Source organism: Monodelphis domestica, chromosome 1 (genome assembly GCF_027887165.1).
Source record: "Monodelphis domestica isolate mMonDom1 chromosome 1, mMonDom1.pri, whole genome shotgun sequence".
NCBI classification, from domain to species: domain Eukaryota; kingdom Metazoa; phylum Chordata; class Mammalia; order Didelphimorphia; family Didelphidae; genus Monodelphis; species Monodelphis domestica.
In genome coordinates this window covers 64,319,504-64,339,012 of record NC_077227.1, presented here as the reverse complement: position 1 = coordinate 64,339,012, position 19,509 = coordinate 64,319,504, and the positions used below count along the sequence as shown (strand labels likewise).

Here is a 19,509-nt window from a genome sequence, read left to right as displayed (position 1 = left end):
TTCAGATAAAGAAATAAAGCTATTTATATTCATGAAAAATGCTCAAAATCACTATTGATTAGGGAAATGCAAATTAAAACAACTACTACCTCACAATATGATAGAAGAGGAAGATGATAAATGTTGGAGGGGATGTAGGAAAGCTATGACATTAACTCACTGTTGGTGGAGTTGTGAATTGACTCAATTGTTCTGGAGAGCAATTTGGAACCATATCTAAAGGGCAATAAATCAGTGCAAACTCTGACTCGGCAATACTACTAGGTCTGTATCACTAAGAGATTTTTTTAAAGGTCAAGAACCTATATACACAATTTTTGTGGTGGCAAAGACTTGGAAATTGAGAGGAGATTCATCAATTGGGGAATGGCTGAACAAGTTATGGTATATGATTATAATGGAAAACTATAAGAAATGATGAGTCAAACAATATTGTATGACTGTCATTTTAAGCATTTAGGGTCCCATGACATGAGTCATCATCATAGAGGAATTTGGTCAGAATTTTAGAGATAGAAATTCATACATTCTATATCCCATATTTTCAGGTGTTTCCATTGACACCCAAAGCACTTTGCCCTTCTAAAACTTTGTACTGTTTCCCAGAATGCTATACCCTCTCACTTCCAACTAATTTTCATGGTTCTTTAAAACTTGGCTCAAATTTTTACCTTCTACAGAAAGTCTTTCCCAGCCTCTACTTTCCCCTGATTCCCATCTTTATGTTAGTCTAGCTTCTAATGCCTTTCCCTCTCAAATTGCCTTTCATTTGTTTCACTTATAACTTTAATGCATCGAGGTGTTTACCAAAGTCCTACATTAAAATGGAAGCTTCTCAAAGACATGAATTGCTTTGCCTTTTGAATCTCCACTGCTTATCATAGTGACTATTACATTATACATGCTTATTTTTTAAATAAATGTTTTATAGAATTTTTAAAATTATTTAAAAATCCAAACATAACAAATATTTCCATATATAAAGAAAAAAGAAGATATACAAAATGAAATCACCTATCTCCTATATGTTTAATTTACTTTCCTTCATATCTACATAATGGATCTCATCTACCTGTGTCTCAATCCCTCCCTGTCCTACCTGCATCACAGAGGACATTATCATGGAAGCCAATATGCTCATTTATATTAAATCTTTCCTGTTATATCTTTGTGTTCACTTTCTATGGGTAATTTCTCATTTTATTCTTCTAGTAATTATTCTGTGGCTATGTACAATGTTCTCTGGTTATATTTATTTTACTGTTCATTATCTCATAAAGTACTTTCCAGGCTTTTAAGAAATCAATTTGTTTATTGTTTCTTATGACACCATAGTGTTCCATCACAATCATATACCACAATTTGTTTATCCATTTCCTAATTGTTGTGCATCCCCTCAGCTTCCTATTCTTTGCCACCACAATGAGAGTTACTATACATATTTTGAAACTGTCTAAGATCAGATTTGAACTATGGAAAATGAGTCTTCCTGACTCCGGGTCTGGTGCTTGATCCACTGTGCCACCTAGTTGACTTTAAATGCTTTTTGATTGACTAATAATAGAGCCATAAAGCTCTTTGATCCCAAATATGGGAACACAGGATCCCAGATTTATTCTACTTCACCTGATAAAGTGGGTGACATGGGAACTCATCTAGCCCAATCTATTCATTTCATAGATGAGGAAACTCAACTTGGAGATGCTACATTACTTGCCTAAGGTCACACAGACAATAGAGATGGAATTTAAACCTAAGTCCTTTGACTCTAATCCAGTATTCTTTTCAGTATATCATATTGCTATCATATTGGACATGATGTTGATATCTTCTATTTATAGCCACTTTATTGTTTACAAAGTGCTTTCCTCATAATAGTTCTGTAAGGTAGGTAGTTTAACTATCCCCATTTTATAGATGAACAAACTGAGTTTCAGAATGGTTAAAGGTCACATGACTAGATCAGACATTCCCTTCTCTCCATTTTTATAGATGAAGAAACTGAGGCCCAGAGTGTTTATGTTACTTGTACAATACCACATACATAGTAAATGTGGAAATCAGGACTTGAACACAGTCTGCTGGTTTTAAGAACAAAACAGTGATCTATCTCACAACATCATACTTACTTTTGCTAGACCATTCTGAGGTTTTGAGGATGTGGTAGTCTCTCACCTTCCATTTGGTGGCAGATCATAAAATGTCTCAGTTCACTTTTTCCCTTGCCATCAAGTAGAAGTCATTATATACCTTTTGGCAACTTTGATTGGAATGTCTCTACTTCATGGACCAAATTTTCACTTTTCCTCAAAATACATTTTGGTTAGAATTCTTTCTTATCTTGCATGAACTCTATTGGCTTTTCTTTTGGACATTTTAATGAATCAGAATGTCAAACCTGCCAGGAGGTTAAGGAGGTTCCATTCTCCTGGGGCTACACAGCATCAGGGGCGCTCTGTGGGCAAAGAGCTGACCCAGGCATCATAGAACTTCATTTTAAATCTCATCCCTTACAAAAATATTCATAGCTGCGCTCTTTGTGGTGGCAAAAAAAAAATTGGAAAATAAGGGGATGCCCTTCAATTAGGAAATGGCTGAACAAACTATGCTATATGTTGGTGATGGAATACTATTGTGCTCAAAGGAATAATAAAGTGGAGGAATTCCATGGAGACTGGAACAACCTCCAGGAATTGATGCAGAGTGAGAGGAGCAGAACCAGGAGATCATTGTACACAGTGACAGATACACTGTGGTACAATCGAATGTAATGGACTTTTCCATTAGTGGCAATGCAATGACCTTGAACAACTTGGAGGAACTTACGAGAAAAACCACTATCCACATCCAGAGGAAACACTGTGGGAGTAAAAACACCAAAGAAAAACAACTGCTTGAATATATGGATCAAAGGGATATGGTTGGGGATGTAGACTCTAAATGATCATCCAAGTGTAAACAACAACATGGAAATAGGTTCTGATCAAGGACACAAGTATTACCCAATGAAATAGCATGTTGGCTGTGGGAAGGGTGGGTTGAGGGGAGGGGAATAATGTGATTATTGTAACCAATGGCTAATGTTCTAAATTGACTAAATAAACTAATTCAAATGGAAAAAAAATAAATTTCATCCCTCCAACTTTCTTCCTGTAAGACTTTGGACAATTACATCTCCTGTTTGGACTTCAGTTTCCTTACCTGTGAAACAAAGATATTGGACTAGATGATGATTCTTGTACCTTTTTTCGACCTCTAAATCTAGAATCCAATTTAGGTAGATAAATAAATTCAAAGAAATTTGGGAGAGATGGAAATCACCAATAACTCAGGAGTAGGCAAGTCTTCTCAAAAGGCCTACAGTCCATCACTTCTACACTTAATCATTCTGGTTCATTGTATTGATCAGAGCTCTTTAATCTTTCAAAGTTATTTTCATTCATAATGTCATGGCTATTGTAGACGTTGTCTTGGAGTCACCATGCTTCATTCAGTTTGCACAGATTTTCCAGTTTCTTTATCCATTCCTTCCCTGCTACCTCTAAAGAGACACCCAAATCTCTGTCTCCTCTTCTCAAGGGTCAGTTACATTAGTCTATTTGCTGTTCCTCACACTTGATGGTATTATATATATGTATATACTGGCTTCATCCTCCAGGTCTAAAATGTTCTCCCTCCTTACCCCTACCTCTCAGAATCTGGTTTCCTTTGAATCTCAGATGAAGTTGTACTTTCTGTAGAATACTTTCCCAGTTTCTGGATGCTAGTGTTTTCTCCTCACAACCAAAAATGCTTTATTGAGAAAATAAAGGCTATTCATCCTGAACTCCCTCTTTTCCCTTTCTCAGCATCTCATAACTTCACCACCCATTCCATTTTGTTTTATTTCAGTCTCAGATAAAGAGGTGAACCTTCTCTTCTTCAAGATCAATCTGTTAATACCACCTTCTACAGCAAAATGTACCCACCATCTTTCTCCATTATCTCACTCTCCTGTTTTCTACTATTTACTTTATTGCTGCCTAAAAACACACCTAAGTTTCCATTCCTGTGTGGAACTAAAGTGAAGTGGAATTAACATTCGGAGGCCACAAGACTTGAGTAGATTTAGGATCTGGAAACTTAGAGGTCCATCCAAGTAAGCATATCTTTAGATTCATTTGGACATCAATTTCATTTCCAAGGAGAGACATTGAAAACTAGACTGCAGGAACAAGAGTTTGACAAGCTACAATTCAGCCCTTAATCACAAACCTACCTGGGCAAATACATTTTTTTTTATTGCCTAATAGTACAAATTGTGTTCCTTTCAGGAGACAGGAAGTTTCCTGAAGTCATGATTCCCATTATCTTCTTTTGTGCTCTACTGCATAATTAACCACCTTCTAAGCTCCCTTTCAATGCAGGGACTCTTGGTTCCCACCCCAAGGAAAGGTAGAGGTAGAAGGTAGAATACCTTCTATACCCTCTAGACAAGGATTACTTAACTTTGGGACTGTAAACTTGTATTTTGAATATTTGTATAACTATTTCAGTTTAACTGATTTCCTTTATATTTCTATGTATTTTATTTTATGCATTTTAGAACATTCTAAGAAATCCAAAGGCTTTAACAGCTTACCAAAGGGCACTATGACACCCAATGCCCATGAGCATTATAATCTGACATATCAATGAACCCTAAGGTTGGTTTGGCCATCTGAGCTACTGCTACATCTTTTGGACCACCAGGATCTTCCATCCTATTCTATCACTGAATCCTTTGGGGTATTTTGACCTCTTCCTTTAGAATGTGAGCTCAATGAGAACAGGGAATTTCTATTTCCTCTTTGTTTCCCTAGTGATTAGTGTGGTATTGGGAAGAGAGTAATCACTTAATAAATGTCTTTTCATTGATTCATCAAAGTAGAAGTAAACATTCCAAGTAGGCATTAACTGAATGAAAAGCTTAGTTGAATGAATGAAGGCAATGCATTTATTAAATGCTTGCTATGTGCCAAACATGTGCTAAGTGCACACACACAAAAAAAACAGTCCCAGACCTTAAGTGATATACTTTCTAACAGGGAAAGAAAACATATCTCAGAACAGAAGAATTTAATTTTCTTAATATTCCACTGTAAGTTCCAGGAATGTAAAATCATGTTGCTTAATTTTTTTTATTTTAATAACAAATCCCCACATATATTTTCTGAAGTTATATGATCTAAATTGTCTCCCTTCCTTCTTCCTATTTGAGAGCTGCTGCTGCTGCTGCTACAGATAATGATCCAGATAGGATCCAGATAATCAATCTGGATTAAATAGATCATGTAACTTTTTAAAGTGCAGAGTATGGCACAGTCATCTCCACATATATACCATTTCTTTTTAAAGCTTTACCTTTTTTTTCCTTAGGATCAATTCTAAGAAAAAAGAGTGGCAAGGGATAGGCAATCAAGGTTAAGTGATTTACCCAGGGTCACACAACTAGGAAATGTCTAAAGCCAAATTTAAACCCAAGTCCTCCTGACTCCAGGCCAGCTTTTAAGCATAATTTAGGGTTGTTACCTAATCTAAATTTGATTTTTGGTCACCAGGGGATATCCCAAATATAATACCAAAGTCAGTTTGGAAATACATGTTGGTTTAATCAATATGTGGGGAAGAAATCAAGGAGAAGAGAGAGGGAAAAGGTATAGGATTTCTCCCACCCAGCCTGTGCCAGGAAAGTTCAAAGACCTCCACCACAAGGTCCTTGAAGATTAGAGTCTTTCTCTAAGATGATAGTGTTTGGAAGATAAAGGAGAGAAAAATCAACCTAAACTCCAAAAGATCTCAGAGAAGAGCCTCATCTAACTAGGTTACTAGGCTTCTTCCAGTATGGTATCAAGGAAAACTCACTGCTAAACCAGGACAATAGCAGCTGCCACACCAAGAGGCCGACACTCAGTAAGCTGCCACCAGCCACCTCTCTGCCGTCAATGAGGCCGGAGAGAGGAAGTGATGCAAAATGTATAGATGGTTTTTCATCACTTTCCTGAATCTCACATGTTCCAAAGATATCTTAGGCTTGACTTAGGACAGCTCAGGGGTCTGCCAGGTGTTTCTGATTTGTCATTTGCTAGCACATGTCTGTCATAGGCCATCCTCCTAAATATTTAATCCTTATGTACGGGTGTAGACATTCCTGATTTTTGTTAGACTAAGTAGGGTTGAGTAATCTAAAGTTCACAAGCTATTTTAGCCATGGAACAACCTAGCTGCTCCTCCACTTGCATTTAATGAATGTCTACCAAGAAGAAAAGGTCGGGCTCAGCTTGAAGACTTTTAGGAAGGCAGATAGAACCCAAGGTTGGGTATTGACCACACCATCTCCCTTTTCCCATCTCAGGCCCTAGGGGAATTAACAGGTGTCATGCTTAGAGAAGCAGCAGATAGTGCAGAGCATTGATATTTTTATTTATTAGTTATGAGTGGTACAATGGCCCTCCACCTGATGATCATCTGTCATCCCCTGGCATGCCTCTTCCCCACCCCTAACCCATAGCAACACATCTCCCTAGTACACACTACCCAAACCACCTAGACTTCAAAATCACAAATAGTGAGAAATGATTCCTGACATGGCATGTCATTTCATTTGCCACTAGGAGACATCTCAATGCAGTTCTCTCCACCACCCTTATTATTAGGTTCTCCAGACCTCCAGTTGGAATAGACCAGTGGCTCTCCTGTTCGATAGATGAATTTGCCATCACTCTTTCTGTCAGTCATGCCAAGGAAGGCTGACTTCTTGTATCTTGAGAGGATGTCCTGTATAGCTTGATTCTATGCCTTGTTTTTGGGGGAGGCTACTATGGCATCGGCTTTGTCACATATTTCCGCTGCATCGTCAAAGTTGTGTTCTGTGCCAGTGGTCTTATATATCTTCTTCCCATGTGCTTGACCATTGAGATAGACTAGGAAAAAAACATTATACACAGATAGAATAATTAATGTTGGAAGTATAAACTGTGAATGTTACCTCCATAAAGTGAACTGAAAGATGCACACTTAATTTGTATGAACATGGCAGGCTTCTGGACTATATCTTCTGTGATACAGGGAGGATGTGGAGAAGCTGGGACATGTGTGGATGGACTTTATTATGTAGATATGAAGAAAAAGAAGCAAAACATCGAAGGGATTTGTGGTTTCATTTATTTGCAGTCTTCTTTTTCTTTTTATATGGAAAATTTTGGTTTATTTCATGAAATTTGGAATAAAAAAAGAAAAATGAAATGAGAAATATCTGAGACTCATGGTGTTGAGACAAAGGAGATGCAGTAGAGAAATCATGCTGTAGGTGGAGGCAGAGCACTGGGTTTGTATCCTAGAGCAGCCGCTCACTCCCTATCTGATCTTGGGCATGCCCTTTACACTGTCTGGGTCTGGTTTTATTTATTTTTAAAACCAGGGGATTGCACTAGGGAGCCTCCAACATCCTTTCCAGCACCAAGTCTAGAATTCCATTTTCCTTTCTTCTTCCCTTTCCTTGGCTGCATTTTCCCATTTCCTTCAAATGGATTTTTACATCCTCTCCTCATCATTAAGCAAGAGAGAAGCCCAAGTACAGAGAAGGAGGTTTGAAAAGCAAGAAACAAACTTCGAAAGAGCTGGCAAAAGCAGTGCATGGCCAGAAAACAAAGAAAGAGACAGAGATAAAAGAAAAGCTTGTCCTAGCCTCAGCCCCAAAGTACTTACCTTTCTGTTGTTTGGATAACCTTTTTTGGAGGTTCTCAACTTGTTTGTGCAGTTCAGGCACTTGTTGCTCCAACTCATTGGGAGATTCTGCATGAGGGGAAAGAGGTTTGGAAGCATACTCAGTCCATGAGTTTTTCTTGGATTCATACTTTAGGCTTTCATAAGCTAGAGAAGAAAGTCCTTGGAGACACCCAGGGAGTCAGCAGTCAGTAAAAGGTGCCTGGGGTAAGGGTTGTTATTGGGGAGAAGCCTTCTGCTGTTGCTCTGCCTTAGAGGATCTCTATCCCTCCTTCCCCATTGTGCCAAAAATGTTCACTAACTACAGTGAATAGGAGGGTAATGCAATTTCCTATAAGAGCTTATGGGTGAGAAGCCCTGGCCTATGGCTGAACTTCAACTATTTTCCACTCAACAGCCTGAGTTTGCCTGAAGAAGAAGGAGTGAGGACTCATTGACTTCTCCACAAGGTGAAGTGAGATTAGCTGTGAAGAGACTTAATTTGGTGTTGTCCAAATAAATCAGGCCTTGAAGCACTTTAAAGTACTCTAATTGCTACACATTCAGAATTGGGTTATGATTATCATTACCTTTCCACACAAAGTCATCCTCAGAGTGACTGTGTAGAGCACTTGGACTTGGAGTTCAGAAGAGCCCTGTTCAAGTCCTATGTCAGATAAGTTAGCTATGTGGGCTGGGCAAGTCACCTGAACTTTTCTGTGCCTTAATTTCTTCATCTGTAAAGGGAAGCTAGACATGAGAGATGCTAAGATCCCTTCCCTCACTAAGTCTATTCTATGGTTTTGTGAATTTCTCTCTTTTCTTGTAGAGAACATTTTTTCACTATCTCACATCCTCAACTTCCTCATCTTTGACCCATTGACCATATGAACTGCCTTTGAAGTTATCAGTCATATTTTCTTACTGGCCAGATCTGATGTTCTTTTCTCAGACTTCATTCTATCAGACCTTTTGCAGCCTTTGGCATTCCTGATCATCTTCTCCTCCCAGGTTCTTTTGCTCCTCTGAATTATCTTGCTACTGTGGTTTCTTTGTTCTTCTCAATGAGCCTGACAACTCTTTTTATATCTTCTTTGTTGGATAATAATCCAAAAATTCCCTCTCTACATTCTATCTTGGTGACTCTATGAGTTCCCATGTGTTTAATTATCATCTCTATGTGGATTCATACATTGCCCCACATTGTGATTCTTAAAACTGCTCAGACTCTACCTTGGAACATTTGGTTAAGGCAATTCCACATTTAAACAATGGAGGTGCTTGATCAGGAATGTATTGAGAATTTTAACATTACTCCACCCATACAATGAAAAAATCCTTAACTCATACTTATAGTGAGGCCAAAACCTTAATCTAGGTCTATTTTTATATATAATACAAAAGGGTACTAAGTGCCTATAAAGGTTAAATTAATCACTAAAAGGTCAAGCAACTTACAAAGGGCAAGCTTAGCAAGAGGTGTGAACTTTTAGTCTACTCAGGGAAGGTAATTAACAAAAGATGTGAATTAAGAATGGTCAATCCTGTGGAAAACATCTACTGTGATTGGTGATGTGAAAATTTAGGGGAGGAGACATGAGGGAAATTTCTCTTTAAAAGGAGCTAGCTCTCTGAACTTAGGGGGGAGTTGGATCTCAGACTAGTTGGAGTAGCTGGGCCTCTGAACTTAGTTGGAGTTTTGCTTCAGACAAAATCTTGTGGTGAGTGGATAAAAGACTGACTTAGTTTTCTCTCTTAAAGAGAAAGGCTTAAGTCATTTGGCCTAGGCCCTAGGCCTTTTCCTACTATCTCCTCTTACTCTGTCTCTTTCCCGTCCCTCAATTCCTTCATTTGTATTAATTAAAATCTCCATAAAACCCAACTGACTTGGGTATTTCATATTTGGGAATTTTTCCCATGGCGACCACTAATTTTTGATTAAAATCAAAACACCAAAATTATCTTTACCATTTTGGCAATTCACAGTCTTGAACCCACATTTTTGTGGTCACAGTTTATGGCTGACCAAGAAGGTTGTAACTAACCCCCCCCCCAAATTTCTGTGAAATCTCTTTCCTTTCTCTCTTTATTACTTGCTCTGTCAGTCAACCTTTATAAATGTGCTAACTCGGCTTCAAAACACAGCTGCAAGAGTGGGTGAGTAAAAACAATCTATTTCTCTTTAAGTTAAATAGAACACAGCTGTTTTAAATCTTAGCAACAGGGCCCTAAGATCCTGGCTAGGAGAGCTGTTTCTAAATATCCTTTCCTTTAGGGAACAACTGCCTAAATTAGGATTAAGGGAAACCTGGGGAAAGCTTTTTGCCTTGTCCTGCTCTCCACATGTTTACTTTAGAAATATGTGGACACAGCCAGTTCACAATGTACTAACAACTGGCTCATCAGCTCTATGACCAAACCTGTACAATTCTCATTCGTTGTCTTTGAAATTTCTCAACCATTGAGTTTATGGCAAAGTATAATCAACATACTAGTCCCCCTTGGGATTTTGACTGTTACTTCTCAGTCAAACCAACTGAGTGTTCCTTCTACTACTCAACAAAATGCAGAAATAAATACTCGGCAGGAGCTTATAGAGGAAAGTCAGGGGGAGATCATAGTTTTTATGAGAAACATTAAAAGAGAGTTAAGAAGATTATCAGAATCTCTGTCCCAACTTGTTCTGGACATTAACCCTCCTAATCAACCCACCCCTCCCCCTGCCCCCACAGCCTCAGAAAACCCTGCTCCTAACCAACCCTCTCCTCCCCCTGCCCATGCTTCCTATCCCACACCCTCCACTCTAAGTTCACACCCCACCAATGCTTGGAACCCTACCACCTCCACCCTGACTTTACACTCCACCCATGATTCTGACCCAACCACCTCCACCTTGAGTTCACACCCCACCCATTCTGACCATCCTAATGCCTCCACACCATATTCACATCATAAGTTCACACCATATTCATTCCTCCAACCCTAACCCCTCTGCATCCTTTGCCCCAGCTATTGACCCTTCTTGCTTTGCCTCTTCTTCCCACCCTGCCCAATTTAATTCTCAGATCCTTCCTACCTCTGATCCTTCTGGCACTATGGGACAACAACAAACCTTCTCCCTTAGTGTGCCCACCCCTTCTTTTTCTCATACCTACCCCATTGAGAATGGATTAAGAAGCCTAGAAACAGAATCAGCAGTAACAAATAATTCAGATAGGTTATTTCCTTTAAGGGAAGTACTCACTTTTAATAAAGATCAGAACTTGGTATCTGAAAGACATCATATACCTTTTAACCCTAAGGACTTAAATAAATTTAAGGAAGATCTTCCATCATTTTAGGAAGAACCAATATTAATTATAAAAAAATTAAAGAACATATTCAAAACTTTTGACCCCACTTGGATGGATGTTGAGAATTAGTTAGAGACATTTTAAACAGAAAGAGAAAAATACAATATAGTCTCTCTGGCTAATCAGAAGCGAGGTAGGAAAGGACATTATTGACTAACTGAAGATCCACACTGGAACCCCAATGGTGAACTAGACTAAACCAGGCCAGAGAAGCATTATTGACAGACATGAGAGCTTACTCAGATAGACCTGAAAAATGGTCAAAATTTGAAAGAACCCGACAAGAAATTGATGCGATCCCCTCACAGTTTATGGATAGACTTATTGACGTAAGAAATACATATAGGGACCTTGATTTATCCAGAGAAAGTTACATTAGGCAAATATGTAGGCAATTCATTGAGAATTGTTGTTCATTGGTAAAAGACTACTTTAAAACTAGCTGTCCCAATTGGGGCGCTATGGACCTTGAAGAATTTAGGAGAGTAGCAACCTATTTCATAAAGGTTGTGTAAAAAGACCAGAGGAACATAATACATTAGTGAAAGACTTAAAGAAAGAAATTGAAATGTTAAAGGGGCATTTGAAAAATAAGGTAGAGACTATAGCCCCTTTGCAGGATTCCATGAATAAATCAGTAACCTGCCACTTCTATGAAAAGAAGGGCCACAGAATGATAGAATGTAGAACTTTTCTCAAGATTATTGGAAGGAATACACAGTTTAATAACAACTTTAGAAATAATAACTATAGAAATGATGGTAATCATAGAAAACAGAATTTTACAAATTATGGAACTAACTATAATGACTATAGAAATAAGAACTATAGAAACCAAAATTTTAGAAAGAAGAATTGAGAAAATAATGACAATGCTCCAAATGAAGAAAATGATAATACCCAATAACATTATATAAGAAATGGTGCTTGTCCAATGCCCTTCAGGGGGTGCTAATGCCCTTCAGGGGGGGTGCCCAAGGAAAATCCCAAACACAATGAAGGTGTGGGGGGGGAGGGGCTGGGGCACAGGAGTAAAAGGATACAATGTTTGATTTTCCAGAGCCTGATTTCCTACTACCCATTGTCCTTATCCACTGCCCTCCCCATACTAGTGAATCCCATGTTACCTTAAAGTTGGGTAACACCTATTAAGATTGTCTCTTAGACACTGGAACTACCAGGTGTGTATTAAAGAATGTACCTGATTTAAATTGTTATTCCGTTGACTCACAAAATGTAGTGGGGGTATCAGGAACACCCCAAAGAGTTGAAAAACTTGCCCCTAGAATGGTGTCTGTAGGACCCCTAAAGGTACAAAATTCCTTCCTTTTGATGCCTGACTCCCCTTTAAATTTGCTGGGGAGAGACCTTCTATGCAAACTCAGAGCCACAATAACTTGCTCCCCAGATGGTTCCTTAACATTGAACGTACAAAAGGAATCTTTAAATTTACTTCCTGTACTTCCCTCAGAGAGCCAGGAGGCAAAAGAGCCTCTCACTTTTGAAATACCTATGGATATACCAGAGTCTCTTTGGGCCACATCTTCTTCTGATTTAGGCTTACTTAAATCTCCTGTTCCTGTGCAGATAAAAACTAAGTCTATCCCACCTCCTTCCATTCCTCAGTATTCTCTCTCAAATGAGGCAATTGAGGGCATTACCCCAGTAATTAACTCATTAATTAAATAAGGAATGATAATACCTTGTAAATCTGAATGCAATATGCCCATCCTGACCTTTAAAAAACCAAAAAGAAGGACCGATGGCAAGCATCTCTATAGATTCGTACAGGATCTGAGGGTGGTAAATAACCACATTATAAAAAGACACTCCATAGTTTCCAACATTAACACTATTATTTCTTCTATTCCTAGCACAGCTACATACTTTACAGTGGTAGACTCATGCTCAGCTTTCTTTTCCATACCTTTACATGAAAACTCCAGACATACTTTTGCTTTCACCTGTAAGGGCTCACAATATACATGGAGTCGTTTGCCATAGGTATATGTGGAAATCCCGAGTTTATTTGTACACATTTTGAGCCAAGACACAGATAATATAACATTTAAAAATAGTAAATTAATCAAATATGTAGATGATCTACTCTTGGCTTCAACAGATGCAGAATTATGTCAGGAAGATAGCAAACACCTTCTTTTGGAATTACACAAAAGGGGACATAAAATTTTGATGGATAAAGTTCAGTGGTGTCTCCTGAAAATAGAATATTTGGGATTCATCCATACTCTGGTGCTTGCTATATTTCTCTGAAATGAATTGAGAATATTCAAAATTTAAGAGCTCTTACTACTAAGAAACAGTTGAGAATAATTTTAGGAGCAACTGGGTTTTGCAGACAATGGATTCCTTGCTATGTGGAAATTACTAAACCCCTTATGGCAATAACAAAGGATTCAGTCCCGGAACCCCTCAAATTAGAGCCAGAACACTTGTCAGTTCTATAAGATCTAAAACAGGCTATACTGTCTGCCCCTGCTTAAGGCATCCCAGATTACAACAAGCCATTTACTTTGTATGTACATGAGTGAAGAGGAGTAGCTTCGAGTGTTTAAAATTTAGACTTTGGGGACTTCTCAGCATTCAATTGCTTATCATTCTGCCCAACTGGACCCAGTAGCATCAGGAGCACCATCATCTCTTAGAGGAGTAGCTGATACAGCCTTACTAGTAAAAAAAACTCTTGATCTAGTATTGGGATGCCCATTAACAATTATGATCCCACATGAGGTAGAAGCATTGTTGCTAAGGCATAGAACACAGGCATTCTCAGATCAGCTACTTAAAAGATATGAAATAATCTTGTCAAATAGCAAAAATATTACTTTGAAACATTGTACTATTCTTAACCCTGCCACCTTGCTTCCAGATTTACCAACTTCAGGAGAACCATTAGACAATTGTGAAACATTAGTATCCATAGTAGAAAAGCCTCAAGATAATCTCTTGGACACTCCCCTAGACAAACCAGATTTGATCTTATTTACCAATGGTTCCTCTTTTATGAGGGATGACTTGCGCTACAGTGGAGCTGCCATAGTCTTAGAATTTGCCACTGAGTGGTCAGCTTTACTACCCTCTAAAATTAGCACTCAAGGAGCAGAACTCATAGCTCTGAAGCATGCTTGTATAATTGCCAAGGACAAAAAGGCAACAGTTTATACAGATTCTAGATATGTTTTTGGCATTTGTCACTCAGTCGGAATGTTATTGCTCCAGAGAGGATTTGTAACCTCAGCTGGAAAATCTATAGCTAATGCAGAAATTATGAATGAAGTTCTTTCTGCTCTCCAGCTGCCTGAAACCCTAGCTGTAGTTCATTGCTCTGCCCATACAGGTGGCACTGACCCTGTTTCTAAAGGAAATGATAGAGCAGATACAGCTGCAAAGCTAGCAGCTTCTTGGAAGCTTCTATGGAAGGGCCTGAATGAACTGTTTCAGAAAGATGCTGGAAAATCCAAACTAGATCAAGAAGATTAAGAGTGAACTTTGAGTGTGATTGATTGAACTGAAGTTTGATTGAACATTTATTGTAAATGTACACATTTATGCCAAAAGGGACTTCCCCTAATTTGGCTTTCTGTCAATGCACCTAGCAAAACATTGGTTTTGCTTTCTTTTCCATTTATCCCTCACTGTTCTAATTTCCTCTTAGAAAATATTATATTGTATGAATCTACGGTTTGAAGTGCATTTAGGACTACAAGATGATTATGTTAAATGATCAGTGGGGAGACTAGTCTCCCAATGATCATCACGGGGGATTGTGAATCTTAAAACTGTTCAGACACTACCTTGGAACATTTGGTTGAGGCTATTTCTCATTTAAACAATGGAGGTACTTGATCAGGAATGTATTGGGAAGGTGGAGAGGTGGTGGGAGGGGGGGGAAGAAGAAAAGAAAATGATCTTTGTTTCCAATGAATAATGTTTGGAAATGACCAAATAAAAATTAAAAAAAAGAGAAAAAAATGAATGTATTGGGAATTTTAACATTACTCCAGCCATACTTAGGCATACTTGAGGGGGAGATAAAATTGTAAAACTCCTTATTGAACAATGAAAAAGTCCCTAACTCATATTATAGTGAGGCCAAAACCTTAATCTATGTCAATTTTATATCTAATTCAAAAAGGTGATAAGTACCTATAAAGATCAAATTAATCACTAAAAGGTCAAGCAACTTACAAAGGGCAAGCTTAGCAAGAGGTGTGAAGTTTTAGTCTACTCAGGGAAGGTGATTAACAAAAAAAGATGTGAATTAAGAATGGTCAGTCCTGTGGAAAAAGTCTACTGTGATTGGTGATGGAATACTATTGTGCTAAAAGGAATAATAAAGTGGAAGAATTCCATGGAGACTGGAATAACCTCCAGGAAGTGATGCAGAGAGAAAGGAGCATAACCAGGAAAACATTGTACGAAGAGAGTGATACACTGTGGTACAATCAAACGTAATGGAATTCTCCATTAGTGTCAGTGCAATGTCCCTGATCAATCTGTAGTGATCTAGGAGAAAAAACATTAACCACAAGCAGACTACAAACTGTGGAGTAAAAACACTGAAGAAAAGCAACTGCTTGACTACAGGGGTTGAGGGGACATATCTGGGGAGAGAATCTAAATGAGCATTCTAATGAAAATATCAACAACATGGAAATGGGTTTGAATCAAGAGGGATTAGAAGACTATCAAAATGTCTATGTTTTAGAATATTTCACTTGCCAGTAAAATACAAAAGCAATTCAACAAAAAAATGTAGATGTGAAAATTTAGGGGAGGTGACATGAGAGAAATTTCTCTTTAAAAGGAGCTAGCTCTCTCAACTTAGGGGGATTGGATCTCGGACTAGTTGTAGTAGCTGGGCCTCTGAACTTAGTTGGAGTTTTGCTTCAGACAAAATCTTGTGGTGAGTGGATAAAAGACTGACTTAGTTTTCTCTCTTAAAGAGAAAGGCCTAGGTCATTTGGCGTAGGCCCTAGGCCTTTTCCTACTATCTCCTCTTACTCTGTCTCTTTCCCTTCCCTTAATTCCTTCATTTGTATTAATTAAAATCTCCATAAAACCCAGCTGACTTGGGTATTTCATATTTGGAAATTTTTCCCATGGCGACCACTAATTTTTGATTAAAATCAAAACACCAAAATTATCTTTACAGTTTTGGCAATTCACAGTCTTGCACCCACATTTTTGTGGTCACAACATCTGTACTTACTTTTGGAAGTTTGAACTGGAAATTCTCTGGGATTCTCAAACCCAACATGTTGTAGCAGGATTCAACTCATTATCTTTCCCTTCCCAACTCTCTTCCTTTTCTGAATTTCCCCATTTTTAACAAAATTATGAGATGTTTGAATTGGGCATTATCCATGACTCCTTACTCTCCCTATCTCACACATCTAAGAAGGTGGAAATTCTTGTCCCTTCTACCTCTACAACATCTCTTGCATCTGTATCCTTCCTACTACTTTATCCTAAATAATAGCCATGATGTTAGTTCTAGACCTCAATAACACTCACCTACTAAAACAAACTATAAATTCTGAGAAAAAGCAGCTGAGTTTTAGGATACTATAAGGAACATAGAAGAAAGTCTTTACTATCCAATATTCCATTGTCTCAGAAATAAACAAAGTCTGTAGTTCATAAGGTCCTGCTTTTGTTGAGACAAGGGCAGGAAAGGAGAAGAAAGAGACAGTAACCCTAACTTCCTACTTATTTTTTGATATAGTTGTACACATTTTATCATATAATACATATTTCCTTATTCATCATGTTGTGAAACAAGACATTGTTTTCCCTAGAGGAAACTCATGGAAGAAATAAAGTGAATAATGAATGGTATGTTTCAATAAAAAAACTCTTCAGTGTTCTCATGAATTCTTTTCATCTTCTATATTCCTCAGCTAGGTCATAACAAAGAGGGAGATATGTTGGGAGTCAATCAACCATGCCTCGGTCAGTTTGGGATGTTGCCTTTCAGTTTTCAGTACTAATTGGCTGCAGACTCATCTGTTCTCTGCCTTTGATGTTAACATGATCTTATCTATGTGTCTATAGATATGTACACACATATGTACATGTGTATAGGGTATGTGTTCTAAGCATTATCTCAGGTCTTCTAATGAGACACTTTCTGGCAACCTGTTACACATTGTGATGACTCCTTTGTCAGGTTTAGAGATAGATTCATTAACCTGAATGTTAGGAAAGTTTGTTATATTCGTTTTGATCACTTTGTATAGCTCTTCCATCACCTTCCAGCTGGAAGGAACTCTGCATCTCCTGAGGCTGCTTTCCCATCTAGAGGGACTTTTGATAGTTTGGCTCCTAATGCTGTTTTGCTCATTCTCTAAAATTCCAAAACAACAGGGAAGCAATGAGCTAGAGAACCGGCTCATACCAAACATGATGGACCCTTAATGTTGGCTGACTTACCTGCGCAACAACATTTTCCTTTCTCCCCAAGTATTCCTATTTTACCTTTTGGCCAAGACAGATCCCATGGCTCTGGGAAGTCTGGATAATCAGGTATTCTAGTTCGCCCTAATGTTGAATGACAAGAAAGAGACCAAGAAATAGTTAGTTAATAGGACTTGGTCAGTAAATATTCCCCATCCTTCCTGAGAGATAAATACTTTGAGTCTTCCAATCTCTCTTGACCCTTCACCATAAGAAGGTGTGGTTCTGACTCAAATGCTATATGAAAAGGAGTTTGGAGCTTGGTGAACATGCAGACAGGGTTGTTTTTTTTTTTTCTCTTGAGATTTCCAGGCAGCTTCCCATCACTCACCAGCAGGTCCAGGTGCTTCTCCATTTCCTCCCTCCGGGAATAGGGGGCCAATCGGGCCTGAGGAACATTCTTTACCTGGTTCTCCTGTTGCTCCTGATGGTGGAACAGAAATCACTTAGGAATATTTTGATCATTGGTTTCTCTTCTCTCCCTCTTTTTAATTATTGGCAGCACATATACAAGATGTATTTTGAATTTCCCTGAAAATGGGCTGTTAGTTTCTTCTTCAACTTTCTTCATCTCCTCTACTTGGGGGTATAGTAGTTTCTAATGTTATGCTGTTAGAGCGGCCCCATATCTACTTAGCCCATGAATTATTTTCAGTCAGATTCAATCAACCAATTCACAGATATTCAGTGAGTCCTGGGTATATGCCCACTCCTTTGTTAGATATTATGGAATACAGTAGAAAGAGAAGACAATTGGATGGATTACACCTTTATAGATCCAGAGGTAGCAGGCACCTCAGAGTCCATCTAATCTCATTTCTTCATTTTATAGATGGGGAAACTGAGTCCCAATGATATTAACTAATCCAAAGTAATAAATCCAACAAACAAAGGAAGCATGAAAGGTAGGATTTGAACCCAGATATTCTGACTCTTTCCAGTGTAAGATGGTGATACTGTTCTCTTTCTTAAGATTTGCTGTTTGTCTCATGGAGTGATAAGTTCAATAGAGGGTGTATAACCAGGAACTTTTTGAACTTGGGGAACAAGTTCTATAAGCCATAACCCAGGCCAGTGACATGAAGGACACCATCAGTTTGGGGGAGATGTAAAAAGGAATAGGAATAATATTGGACGAGGAGCAGTGATGACTTCAGAGGACCCATAAGTTAGTTTTCTATTTTTAACCTTGTTATCTAGGTGCTACTCTGTTTTTTCTGAAGAACTACTACTGAACTACTCTTTGTTCTATAGTTGTTTCCCTTGTATCTGATACTTCATGTTTCTACTGTGGTTTGCCATTTGCTTCTCTAACTCATTTTGTTGATGAGAAAACAGACAAATGGGGTGGCGTGATTTGCTCGGTGCTCATATTCAGTGTCTGAAAGTGAACAATTCAGAAATAAGCAAGTTTGCTATGTGCATGATAAGGTCTTATTAGGGGATTTTTAGGGATGGAAGCATTTTTTCTTGAGCTCCATTCAAAAAACTGCCACTTGATATCTATACATGGATATCTTTCAAACTGGTATCTCAAATGGAATTTGCTTTTGAAGAATGTTGGACTTGTTAAGTAAGATACAAGAATTCACATCACACCTTTGATACTTAGTTATCATGGAAGAGCTGCTTTCCTTCTCCCAGTCTCAGTTTCCAGATCTTTTCAATTGGAATAAAAATACCTATAGTACTACACAGAACTAGGAATCAAGAAAGCTGGCTTCTGTACTCAGCTTTGTCACACAGTTGCTGGGGGTCTTTACAGAAAATTGTTTTTCCTCTCTGTTCCTCATTTTGCTCACCTTTAATTAGGGTTTATAGTTGGATAATTTCATAGGCTTATAGATTTAAAGCTCAAGCGGGTGACAGATTCTTTGTTAATGAAGACTCATGAAATGGTTCAAAGTGGCCCTTTGTCCCATTCCTAAAAATGGAATGAGGAGACATAAAAAAG

The 19,509-nt window shown here is 38.2% G+C and overlaps 1 long non-coding RNA gene across 1 annotated transcript; it reads right to left on the bottom strand.

Moving 5' to 3' along the window:
- Positions 1-6,305: 6,305 nt before the first annotated feature.
- On the bottom strand, positions 6,306-17,640 carry LOC130458819 (uncharacterized). The gene is made up of 3 exons (XR_008918196.1): positions 17,577-17,640; positions 7,726-7,812; positions 6,306-6,941 (listed from the first exon to the last, which is right to left on the bottom strand). It is a non-coding gene; the product is annotated as an uncharacterized LOC130458819 (long non-coding RNA).
- Positions 17,641-19,509: the final 1,869 nt, after the last annotated feature.